We start from the raw sequence: 12,343 nt of genomic DNA, 5'->3' as shown, positions 1-12,343 counted from the left end.
GGCACAGGTACCACTACCACCCCAGATAACAGACTGACCCAGGCAGATGCTGGTAGGGGGGCAGCACCTTTGTTTTAACGCTGCCTGCCCTCGCCAACAGCAGACCAGTGTGGTGCCTCTGTCCACGACCCCTCGCAGTGCTCTCTTTACTGTGGGAGGGTCATCAAGCAGCATGTTGTGTTCCGGTAGCACCCTGCTGCATGTGGAGTCCCGTCGATGGGCAACCCATTACCCTCTCAACAGGCTGCAATCAAAAGTCCCCGGCTCCAGTGAGCTCTGGCAAAGAGGTGAGCTGTGCTCTTGCAGGGGCTTGATAAATCGTTTTTCAGAATAAGACAGTTCATTTTGTTTACAAAGGTAAACGAGCTGTCGCTAGTCTCCTGTAGAAAACACAAATATGCTCCACCCTCTTGATGTGCTAGTGTAGTAACGAGCAATTGAAGATGTATTGCATAGAATATGAAACTGGTTTAAGTCTAGTTGAGTAAAATCTCGCACCGCAAGTTTTCCATTAAAATAGCTTCTGCCGGACTATGTTCACTCAATTAAAAACAACACTGGCACTTTCAATTATTACAGGGCAGCAATGACAACCACTCAGAGATCAGCGCCCTTCAGTGTGCACTTCCTGGACCCCATCTAATGTTAGAGCTACTACTGCAGAATCATGACTGCAGAAATCTCTGTGGGATAGAGTGACAGACAGTGAAATAGCAGAGACCGCTCCAGCTGAATACAAAATATCACAGACTCTACAAAGAGCGTTCTGCGACGGGATTAATTAGCAGACACAGAGGAGAGGTGGCTAAACTTCGAGAGGTGCCGACTTTGGAACTGAGGAATCCGGTTTAACTACAGGCTTCATCTCAACATTCTGTGACTCTGGGCAAATTACTTAATCTCCCATACCCTTAAAAAAAAAAAAACACATAAAAAAGAAACCTGGTTCAAGTGTAACGTGCTCCAATGCCCTTGAGGCAGAGTTTGCGCTGAATCAAAACTACAAACAAGCATTTGCAATGCAATAGGTCTCGCATTTACGAGAGTTTCAGCTATTGACATTGCAAATAACAATGCCTTTTATTTTTGTTTTTAATACATAAATAAAAAAGGTATTGTCATTTACAATGCCGATAGCTTAAACTCGTGTAAATGCGAGACCTATTGCATTGCAAATGCTTGTTACACATTGTTTTTCATTTGGAAGGCAGAAATGCATCGAAAGTCAATAGGCAATAACAGTTGCTCTACAATTCTGTGTTACTCTAAGTCTCCCGATAAAAATGGTATCTCACTTGTGTGGGTAGGCCAAGTGCCCGCGGCAGGAAACTAATCAAACCACAACGTTGACGCACTTTATTTTTACAGTGAAAACTGACCGTTTTTTTGCTAAGTGCCTAGCTGTAGATTTTGAACACTAACTCTGCCGGCACCTAGGGAAACCTAGCAAACCTATGCATTTTTTGAAAACTAGACACCCAGGGGAAACTAGGATGGGGTGACTTGACTGACTCTCACCAGGTTCTGTGACCCAGAATCCATTGCAAACCTAAACATTTGTCAAAAAACTAATTTTCCTTACATTTCTGTGGTGGAAAGTTCTGGAATGTGCGTGGATCCACAAAATTCCACCCACCCAGTGTTCCCCAAAGTCTTCCGAGAAAGATGGTACGTCACTACAGCAGCTGTATCTCTTTGCATGACATGTGCCTTTCTGAGCAGATCAGCTTTAGCTGTTACTCCCCAGAGCGTCGTGCTCCGAGTGATACCTGCTCGGAAATTGGGGACTTGGACCGGTGCTCATGGGAGATGTAGTTTGTGCATGCGTGCAACAGAATTTTCTCTTACCCGCGTGCTTAGAGTGCTGTATACTCAGAAAACGAAGGCTTGAACCAGTGCTCTTTGGAGATGTAGTTTTGCGTGTGCATGGTGTAGTTTCTTTTGCAGGCAGGATGGCATTATTCTCTCCCTGCTGGTCCCTCCCTATCTGGGGAACAATAAACCAGTGTATAGCCCCATAAATTAAGGAAAATGCAAGAAGGGACCACTAGTTAATTTGCTTGTAATGTGCTTAATTCTGCTCCTAGGCAGGAAGCGGACGTAGGTACCTATGGTAAATGTGGTGCTGGGGAGCAGGATTTTTTGGAAAAAAAAAAGAAAATAGGCGCCATTATTAATAGGCTGCAATAGACAGGTGCATTTTTTGGCTACTGTTCGACTTATTCTTCTCTTCCTTAAATTTCAACACAGCTCATACTGTGATCTATTCAAAGAGCTCCAAGAGCACAATCAGGCCCCAAGAAAGCTACTCACCCACTCGCTATCGGGAGTCAGCTGTTATCAGGAGAAGCTATTTTTAGGGACTACTAGCCCAGTCTGGTGAGAGACTCCAGCTGACACAGAACAGATGTTCTTATAATTAAGAAAGTGAAAGAACAATAAAGATGCCTTTAAATCTTGTTACATTTGCTGTGCATTCAAAGACAGATCAGATATCGGCTTACGTCTTCTTACAGACTGTTCCTTATTTTATTCTGGAGATCATGTTTACAAAATCCTCTAACTTTGCAGTCAGATAAAGAAAAGTGAACCGTATTACAATCATGTTGTCTGTGAAAGGCTATAGGATGTCTGTTTTTTTTTTTAAAACAAAACTATCACTTAAATACTTTGTATATGAACTGCACAAATATTTCAAAATGTATATCAGTACTTGGGAAAGTTTCTTTTAATTTATTTTTTATTCTGATTATTGATGGAAACATATTTTAATAGTATCAAAACAAATCAGAACACTTTACCAGTGTGCAAGTTCCGTATTTAAGTGCATAGTCAATTAAACCCTTTACTTGGTGATGTGCAAATGATAGATTTGCTGATACCCAAATTGCTCGTTATCGTTTGTACGCTATATACTTTTAATCAGTGAAACTGCATGTCAGTGGGATTGTTTGTGGTTATTACAATGTGCTGTCTGTAAATGACAGTGCACCACCATATAGTGTTAGTAATATATCTATTAAAAGGGAGTTTTTAAACATGAACTTAGAGACAATCCTGCCCCTGCTCTGATGTCAATTGAGGGGTCATGAGCAACTATTATATGGGCTACATTTTTATTATACATGGTGCAAAGGTTTAGCCTATTTAATCAAACATAAGAGTTTTTGTACAGCAGACATTCTGAACTCACAAGTTTTGAAGGTAACTTGATGACAATTTGGAACAGTTTATGGGTGAAGTGCATTGGAGTTAGATTGGGTAGATTATACAAGTCACTAGACCTGCAGGGTTAGTAACATTTTTATGATTTTTAGAGGCCTGACAATAAGGCTGCATGTACAGCATTATAATGTACACTAAAAGTGCAGGATATAGGTGAGAACCAATAAGATGATTGTAGCACCCTGCTGATAGGCTGACAATGGGGAACACCAAATATTCACTAATGTTTTTAAATGGTACACCCACCTTTGTTCACGGGTGAACAGTTTCCTTGCCACATCTGGTATATTTGTGCCCGTCTTTTCCAGTACTACCAATGAAAGTTCATTATCAGCGTGATTGGACTCCAGGATGTTGTCGTGTCAATTTCATAGTGCTCCTTCTACACCGTATTGTGCTCGTTGATTCTGGTCTTTATTATTTTCGTGGCCATCCCTACATAGAGGGAACTATAAGGGCAAGAGGTAAGGTATATCACGTTCTCACTATGTCAGTTAGTAAATGATTTCAGTATCCATAGATTCCCTGTCTTGATGTACACTTCTTTAGTTTGAGTGGTAAAAGCACATGCCACACAGTTACCACATGGGTAGTGTCGTACAGGGGCTTTGTTACCCCAAAGTGTAGTTTATAGAGCTATTGGAGTAGGTCTTGCCTTAGTGTGTACCAGCATATCACATATGCAGCTATTACCTTTGTGGGTAAACAAAGGAAAAGGGCGGGGGCATCGTTTGTTTCCGCTGTTCAGTATCCTCCAGGGTTTTCGATCAATGGTCTGTAGCTTATTTGATATAGGGGTGTAGGTGGTGATACATGCTATTCTGTCTGTGCTCGATTTCTGGTTTACTTCTAATAATTAATCTGTTATTGTTCCTTGCCCATTTCTGGTCTTTTTGCACACCTTTCCATGGATAATTGCGTGCAACCAGTTCCTCGTCCAGGATCTCTGCCTGTGTTTCAAATTTTTCAAGTCTAGAGCAGGTGCGTGTAACTGAGGAAGTGTCCCACCAAGAGACCCTCACGAACTGCCCTCAGGTGAAAACTATCAAATAGCAACAAGCTGTTTTTATTCGTGACTTTGTTATGTACCTTGGTTTGTATGCATGTGCAGTGAATGTTAATAACCAACTTCAAGAAAACTGCTTCGTTCTCATCAGTGATGTGAAGTGGAGATACCTAACACTAGTGGTTGCCCATTGGATAAACTCACTGGCCCACTCTTAATTACCATGCCATACAACCAGTACGTCATCTATAGAACGGCGTCAAAGTTAAATATTATCTTTGTATGCAAGGTTAGTGGCAAAATTTGTCAGTTTCGAACATAAAGGCAGGCCACACTCAGGGCGAAGGTACTGACCATAAAGTACCCTGTATCCCATGATGGACAACCTAAAAATCAAAAACTTTCTTACTCAAGGCTAGTTCAGCATATTCAATCACAAACCTTATAGGAGTTATGAAATTCCATTTTAGGTGATCAAAAATCCCTTCAATCACCTCAGTTATGCGTCTCTGGGTAGTGCTCATATAGAGTGCCTCGATGTCCATAGTGATCATCATGTCCTCAGCCTCACTGATCTCCAAATCGTTTAGTAAACAGGGAGTTTGTTGTGTCTCGCAAATATGATTGTGACTTCTGAGCTATGGGTTTCAAGAACCAGTCACAAAATTGAGGGAATGTTCTAAGTTTATCTATTTTTGGTAAAGTGCAAAACCTAGGTATTCTTGATTATTTCCGTTATGAGGAATTAAGATTCATGCTTAGTAATCCAGGCATTTGAACTGGCTTCTTCCACCACCATTTTTATTTTACTGCTCAACCTGGGGGTAGGATCCTCTCATAATATTTCATAGTTACTTGTCAACTAGGATGCAATGGCACTAGGGATCATACATGGTTTTAACCATGACAAGGATATTGCCCCCCCCCCAACCCCCTTACCAGCAGGTTTTATCACAAGATTGTTGTTATTTATCAATGCTGCTAGTGCCTGGAATTCGTTGTGAAAGACTGAAGATGTCATACATTATGATTAATGTCCTTTATCTCCTTCAAAACAGCCTCTTCAAAGGCAAGGATCTTGCACTGTAATGTTTGCTTAATTGGTTGAAAAGTGGATTTCTTTCTCAGATCAGTGTTCGAGTCTTGCATAGGGCCAATCTCTTGCTCGCCAAAATATGCTTGCAGCCTGATGCGCCTGAAGAAAAGCCATTTCAGTATGCAGTGTGAACATGTCAGTGTTAGGAGTGGGGATAAAACTCAATACTTTGGATAGGACCTAATGTTCCTTTATCTTTTATTGGCTGCTATACATTATAACATACGCGGACGATAAATTCTGTGTTCCCATTCTCAGAGTTCACAGACAGTGAAAGAGCTAATGTTTACATGGGGCATGGCATTTAAAACATTTGAAATGTTCTAGGTATCTAGGTCACTGCCTATAACTTTCAAAGAGTTGAATAGCACGACGATAATTGCTTTGAAACCAATACGTATACAGGTATGACAACTAGGAAAATACAAGTAAGAATCAACTAACACAGGAACACGGTAAGATGCAAAAAAGACACTAACAAGCTAACGAGGCAATACATTGAAAACGGCATGCTGAAGAGGACATAGAATGGGACATGATTTAAATCTTTACATACAAATATGACATCAGCCCTATTAAAATATGAACAGTTATGGGTATTTAGGCTCAGGACAGACACACATGGGTTGAATGGCGAGACATCACAGGGACTATTGCATTAGTAAGGTAGCAGGAAAGTGACTTTGAAAACAAACATCCGAGTATAGGTTGAGGAATACTGTATCAAATACTCCGTGTCGGCCCCATTATCAAAGAAGAATTCTCTGACCAACTTACAGTAGACCTTTCAGGAGAAGAAATCACGCCGCTATGTGTGCATAAGGATATGAAGTGAACGTTGAAATTCCCTGAATAAAACCAAACGAGGACTTTTTCGTATCCCGGATATTTAATCGTGACTTTATGTCAGAAATGGTCAACTGGATTTAACAATTTCCTTAGAGATTACTGTAAAAAAACAATTACTTGTATAGGCTTTTTTCCAAAAGAAAAAAAGACAACAACCCTCATGAGGTGCTATATTTTTCTGTAGTTAATGGGTGGCCTGTGTATTACAAGAGGGCAGTGAACAAGCCAAATTCGTCATATTACTGAAAAAAACGTATTCAATTAAAAAGTGCAAAAGTATATGAGAAGTAAAATTTAGATTTGATTATAATTTGTAGTAGGTAATCCTACGTAGACAATATAACCATAAACAAGAAGCAATAATGTGGCGATTAAAGTTAGCTTATCTGTTTATGCCATATTATTCATACATAATGAATTAGCATTGAAAAACCTGTTTTCCACATTGAGCTGCTATTTTGCACAAGATATTTTTCTCTTTTGCTGCAGATGATTTAGCTGTCCAAAAGCCTTTTTTAGTTAGTGAATGGGACTTTTTTTTAATTAGACAACCGATTGTGAGGTTCTCACCGGGAGGAGAGGCGACAACAGGAAGGATGAATCATAGGAAGAATCATAGGAAGAACTGTCTGAACCGCAAAATGGACACAGTATCTTTTCAAGGACTTGTGTCTGTAGCTCATTGTGCAGATGTGAGAATTTGGGGACTATCTATTCCAAAGGATTTACTGAAATACTATTGGATGTTATGGCTGAAGAAAGAAACATGATGCCATCTACAAATTGAGTATTTATATTAATGTGCATTCCTAGAGCAGAGGAGGCCATTCTCATAGGGGGCTTCACTCATCCACATTTGCTGAGATCCTTCTCTGAGTTTCTCTCTTCATAAATGATTGCTTAGCATATTCTTGTTTTATTAGATGACTGCAACTAACAGCTGAGAGTACTTTTCAGTTTGAACTTTTATTTTAATTGATGTGGAAAAGATTTATGCGTATGTGTTTATTCTCTCATCTGAACTCTTTATTGAAATGACACTTTATCGTAGTCCATTCTAATATAACTTTAGGTTAGGGAAATTCCTTTATGAAACACATTTGTTGTATTATTATAATATTAACTATTATACTTATGAATATTATATAGTTTCTGAAATTGAAATATTGATTACTAGATTATATTCAGTTTTGATGCGGATGCTTGAAAGACTAACCCTTAACGAAGAAATAATGAAAAAATTAAACAAATGTATAAATAAAACCCTTTAACTCACAAAACCTCCATATTGAATGTACTAAAGTCTTTCCTTATTTTCACTGTTTATATGGTTTAATGTGGATGATAGCTTGTTTATACTTCTCCTTGTAGACGAGAAAAAGTCCATACAACCAGTGGCGAGGGGTTATTTAATGATTGAACACGAAGATTAAGATATAGAATATTCCCCCCCCCCCAATCAGCAAGTAAGGGTTTCATACACCTTCTCCAGAAAAGGGGGTGTGGCAACATACTGATTGGAGACCACACACAGGAGGTCAACAAAGGTGAAACCCTGCCTTGGTAGGAGGTAGGTGTTCTTAGCAAATCACACCGCCACTGGGTGATTACACCACCAACCACATGATCACGATGTTTTCACCAAGAAAGAGAACACGCCACACCCCAGCGTGGCAGCCACCAGGTACATATTGGTGTATGACGCAATTAGCGCTAAATCACATTTCAACGGATGATGGGGCTGAATAGGTGATTAGCATGTGCATTTCCTTTAAGACATTAGTGCGGGCTGATTAACCTTTTTACCACAAGGCTGATTATACTGGAAATGGCAGGGATCTTTCCCTCCAAAAGATACGATTCTTTTCCTCCGATACATACAGTCTCTGTTTTTTATTATTAGGAGTGTAAACATAGTAATACATTTCTACCGGCTTTGGAAAATAACTTTTTCCATTGAGTTATGGGCATGGGACAAGGCTGCTCCCCCTCATGTTATGTGGTACTTTTGATCAAGAAAAGTCTGCCTAACTATTATTGTGTTTCATGTGGTCTACCCATGTAACCCAGTGTGTGACCACAGGAGTCGCCACCCTCACTCGGACCAGGAAATGAATTATTAACCCAAATAGGGTAAGATAGTAGTGCACTCAAAGTGATGCATATGTATGTTCCACATGTATTTTGAACACTTTGATTTGCATAGTGTGTGTTTACTTTTGCAGTGTCACTGCCATCACATGTGCCATTAAATGAATGTTACACTGCTCCACTTCTACAGGAGTGGCATGTAATGGTTTTTTTTTTTTTAATATGTGGTTCTTTATCCTAGGTGATAAAAGTACACAAAAGGGAAGGCAGGACTTTCCTTTTCTAATTTAAATATTCTTCACACTTAGAATAGGGATCAGTCTACTGCCCAGAAGAAAGCCCAAGACCAGTGTATGGCAAGAATGTGGCAGAAACATGTTGACAAACCTTGAGGATAACAGAGACATTGCTCCCAATAACATCTACTAACTATACCTCGTAATATTTTTATCTATACCCAAGGTACCACCTAATAAAGTATACCTGATTAAAATGCGTTTAACCTGTCAGGTTTTCAGTGTTCAGAGGGAGGTCAAATGTCAGCTTATATATTCTTACAAACTGCTGCTCTTTTTATTCTGAAGGCTTGTGTTTACTTTTCTCTTTCTCTGACAGCAAAGTTAAAGAACTTTGCAAAGTGAATTGTCTGGCAATTGTGCTGTACAAAGAGGATGAAATGAAAGGCTGTAAGATGTCAGTATTTTTTCTAACAAAACATTTAGAATGCTTATAAATGAATCGTACAAACATTGTGAAATATTTTTCAATAGCTGTGAAAGCACATTTTTGTAACTGTGCGATAACGTTTTTAATACGGTGAAAACAAATGTGAACACTTTACTTGGTGATGTGCCAATGACAATTTGCTGAAACAATTCCCTCAGATTTTCGTCAAAAACACTATTTAGTTATATCAGTAAAACTGCACGTTAGTGGGAAACTTTGTGGCCATTTCAATGGAAAATGTGTGGTTTGTAAATGATAGTGCATCATCACATCATGCTTTAGTAATATTTTTATTATAAGTGAGTTCTTAAACAAACTGAGAAAGGTTCCTGCCTTCGCCGTCATAACCATGCTATTAGTGACCTAAGAGGCAAATCAGGGGTCATGTGTACCCTATATGTGGCCTAAATTCTTATTATGCATGGAGTAAACGTTTAATCTATTAAATTAAGGCAAATTGGGTTTTTTTATACAGCAAAAATGTTGAACTTGCATACTTGAAGGTGCTCTATTACAAGTGATAATTAAGAAAAAGGCAGCTCAGTAAAATAAAATTTACGCCTAACATCACACCATTTGAGACCTGTTGACAGGTAAGGTACCAGTTAGGTCGAGTAGATTATTCAAGTCACTAGACCTGCAGGCCTGTTAACATTTTTATGATTTTTCAAGGCCTGAACATCAGAGATACACGAAAGTACCATGCAGGATACAGTAGTAGTATTTCTGTACATAAATGTGTAATTCCACTGAAATTACACATTTTAAACACAGGAACGATGCACAATATTTCACTTTCATATTGTATGCAACTGTTTTCATTCGCCACCCGACAATTCCAAGCAAAGTCAAATTGTACTACTTCAGAAGATCTGCCTGTGTGTGGAATCCATGGGGCGTTTTGGCTGTTATTACAGATTTAAAACCGCTTGACAGGGATTGGCAGGAGTCTGGAACTTACCTCGCATCCATATTTGCCAAAACAATTACCTGAGCACGCTTAAGTTAAAAGGTGGTGCTGTTTGCACCGCAAGACGCCACTTACTACACGAGTGATTGGCTGCCCATACTACTCTGGGCCATCATTTTAAATTAAATATGCCAAAAATAACCCAGTGGCTTCTCGTACAGTAACTCTGTGCCACATTTAAAAAGCCCAGATGACCTCTGGAGAATTCGTGAATTTATGGTGCTCAGAGATATGATGATGATGTACGTGGAGCAAGTACATCAACTTACTCCACAGCTGCTAAAGCTGCTAAAGCTCAAGCACAACATACTTGATCAAGTCTATAGAGCTCCATTCATAAGTTTCTAGTGGTTATGCGACGAGGCACACAGTACGCGCGTGTATGGGCCAGATACACAAAAAACAAACCAATGAAAGGTCCTTGGCATCCCGCAGGTCTAGCGGGGAAGGTGACGGAGGGATGGGCTTTGACTACGAGAGAAGTACAAAGTGCCCCCCAGGTGGACGAAGGTGTGACCAAAAGTGTGAGACATGCCCAGGAGAATGTGTAGTGGACCACGATAGAATGAGTATGGACTCTACACCCAGTCTTCCTGGGCTGGCATGCCTCAAAGGAAGGACCTGTTCACTCTAAAGGGATGGTGTGCCTTAAGGGGGGGGGGGGGGGGGTAACGGTGAGGGAAAAGAGCTGCACGAAAATAGAAGGGGGTGAAGCTCTTCACCCCCAAATAACGGAGAAGCGAAGAGGTACGCAAAATGACACGGTTAACAAAATAAACATGGTAAAGGTGCCTACTTTAATTGCCCCCACAGGGTTCCACGATGAGGCCAGCGGGTGGGGGTTGGGGATGCTTCACAGCGCTAACCCCGGAACGGTAACTGAGTAAACACTGCCGCGCGCGCTCGCGCCACACACAAACTTCTACTTCCGTCATGAAGAAGGCGGGGCGTCTCCTGGTGCTGGCGGGAGCGAGCACGTTCGCAGATTACACCGTCGTGCGCGCGGGACGAGTTCTCCTGTGACAGAGATTTTAGCTACTGCTCGAAGGCTTTCAGCAAGGAGCTAGAATGCTAACTTTTTAATAGCTGACAGAGCAAAAGCATAGCGTCCGCGTGCGCCATGCTGCTGGAATTAAATTTGTAGAATCCTAAACTTCTGCTGTCCCTACAACGAGGGCTTTAAGTGGGATGAAAAAACTTGGGGGGGGGGGGGGGGGTCTCTCATGGGGCTTTGCCGATGTAATTAAGGGCGTAGCTAAAAACACGTAAACTAAAAACCTGTACTTAGCATAGTGTGCTGTCCCAATGGTATTTTGCTGCTTCTGTCAATGCATCCACATATATAACACAAGTAACATTTACAACTACAATAAGCCAGAACTATTGGCTTTTTCAATGGTTATAAGTTGCATAAGATAAGCAGTACCTATGACTTCTTTGTATACAATATGCTTGTGTTTTTGTGGCTGAGGTTGTGGCGTAAGGATAGAGCTGCTGACTTTTGAACTGAGAAAGCAGGTTTGGACGTGACGAGACCTCTGATTCAAAACATGCATATCTTCTTGTGTAATGTAACTGGTGCTTATGTAAAGGCTCAAAGTTTGTGCTACATAAATCTGACAAAGGAGCCTCTTTGAATTTACATCAAAAGCAGTGACTGGTTTTACTATTGCAAAGTTAAGGTTTTTTTTCTTTTCACCCTGAGGGTAAAAATGAAGAGCCTGATAGGGACCCGTCTCACCACCTGCTTTTAAGAACTGACGGTGCTGAGTACGGGAAGGACCCGGCCCACTTAAAGTCCTGCCTACAACATACTCAAATAGTTATCCCTGTAATTAATGCTTACACAATAGGGTAACGATGTTCTCATGTATGTCCATCAACCTCTTTTCACAACTGTATCCTGATTATTTTCTGTGATGCGTCCTATTTTGAAGGCCTCTTATATTTTGAAAAACTTGCAGATACAAACATTTTAGACGAACAGGTTTTTAAAGAGTTTTTCCGAACCAAGCTGGCCTGGTTCATCAACCCTGCAAACCCCGAGTGGCTAGCCAGTGTGCCAGAAGCCCTAAAGGAAGTATTGCGTACACCCAATCCTCTTGTTTGATTGCAAAAATAGCCTGAGTTAAAGGTTTCTCAAGCCCCTGTATGACTAGCAGATCCAGTCCAGGTTTCTTTTTGAATTCTGGGACTTGTAGTCTTGTGTATTCAAGTAGAAAACCAGGACTACAAGTCACGGAATTCAAAGGAAAAACAACCACACACACACACACCACACAAACACACACAATAAAAATCCACCATACACAAGTAAACATATGAATTATGCCAGAATAAACTCAAAAATACAGTTCCTTGAAGTCGATAGCACCAAACG

The 12,343-nt window shown here is 40.4% G+C and overlaps 1 protein-coding gene across 8 annotated transcripts in view; it reads right to left on the bottom strand.

Moving 5' to 3' along the window:
* The window catches only part of EYA3 (EYA transcriptional coactivator and phosphatase 3), a 970,709-nt gene extending 959,790 nt beyond the window's left edge, over positions 1–10,919 (bottom strand). For 6 of the 8 annotated variants that reach the window (XM_085647577.1, XM_085647583.1, XM_085647580.1 and 3 more), the window contains exon 1: positions 10,760–10,896. The gene's annotated coding sequence lies outside the window, so the exon portion shown is untranslated. Of the gene's footprint in view, positions 1–10,759 lie in introns of all 8 variants that reach the window. The other 2 variants (XM_085647584.1, XM_085647578.1) reach the window with 2 other exon arrangements.
* Between the last annotated feature and the right edge of the window lie 1,424 nt (positions 10,920–12,343).

This window comes from Triturus cristatus, chromosome 3_2 (assembly GCF_964204655.1).
Source record: "Triturus cristatus chromosome 3_2, aTriCri1.1, whole genome shotgun sequence".
NCBI classification, from domain to species: domain Eukaryota; kingdom Metazoa; phylum Chordata; class Amphibia; order Caudata; family Salamandridae; genus Triturus; species Triturus cristatus.
The sequence above is the reverse complement of the archived record's forward strand: the minus strand, read 5'-3'. Positions and strand labels throughout refer to the sequence as shown.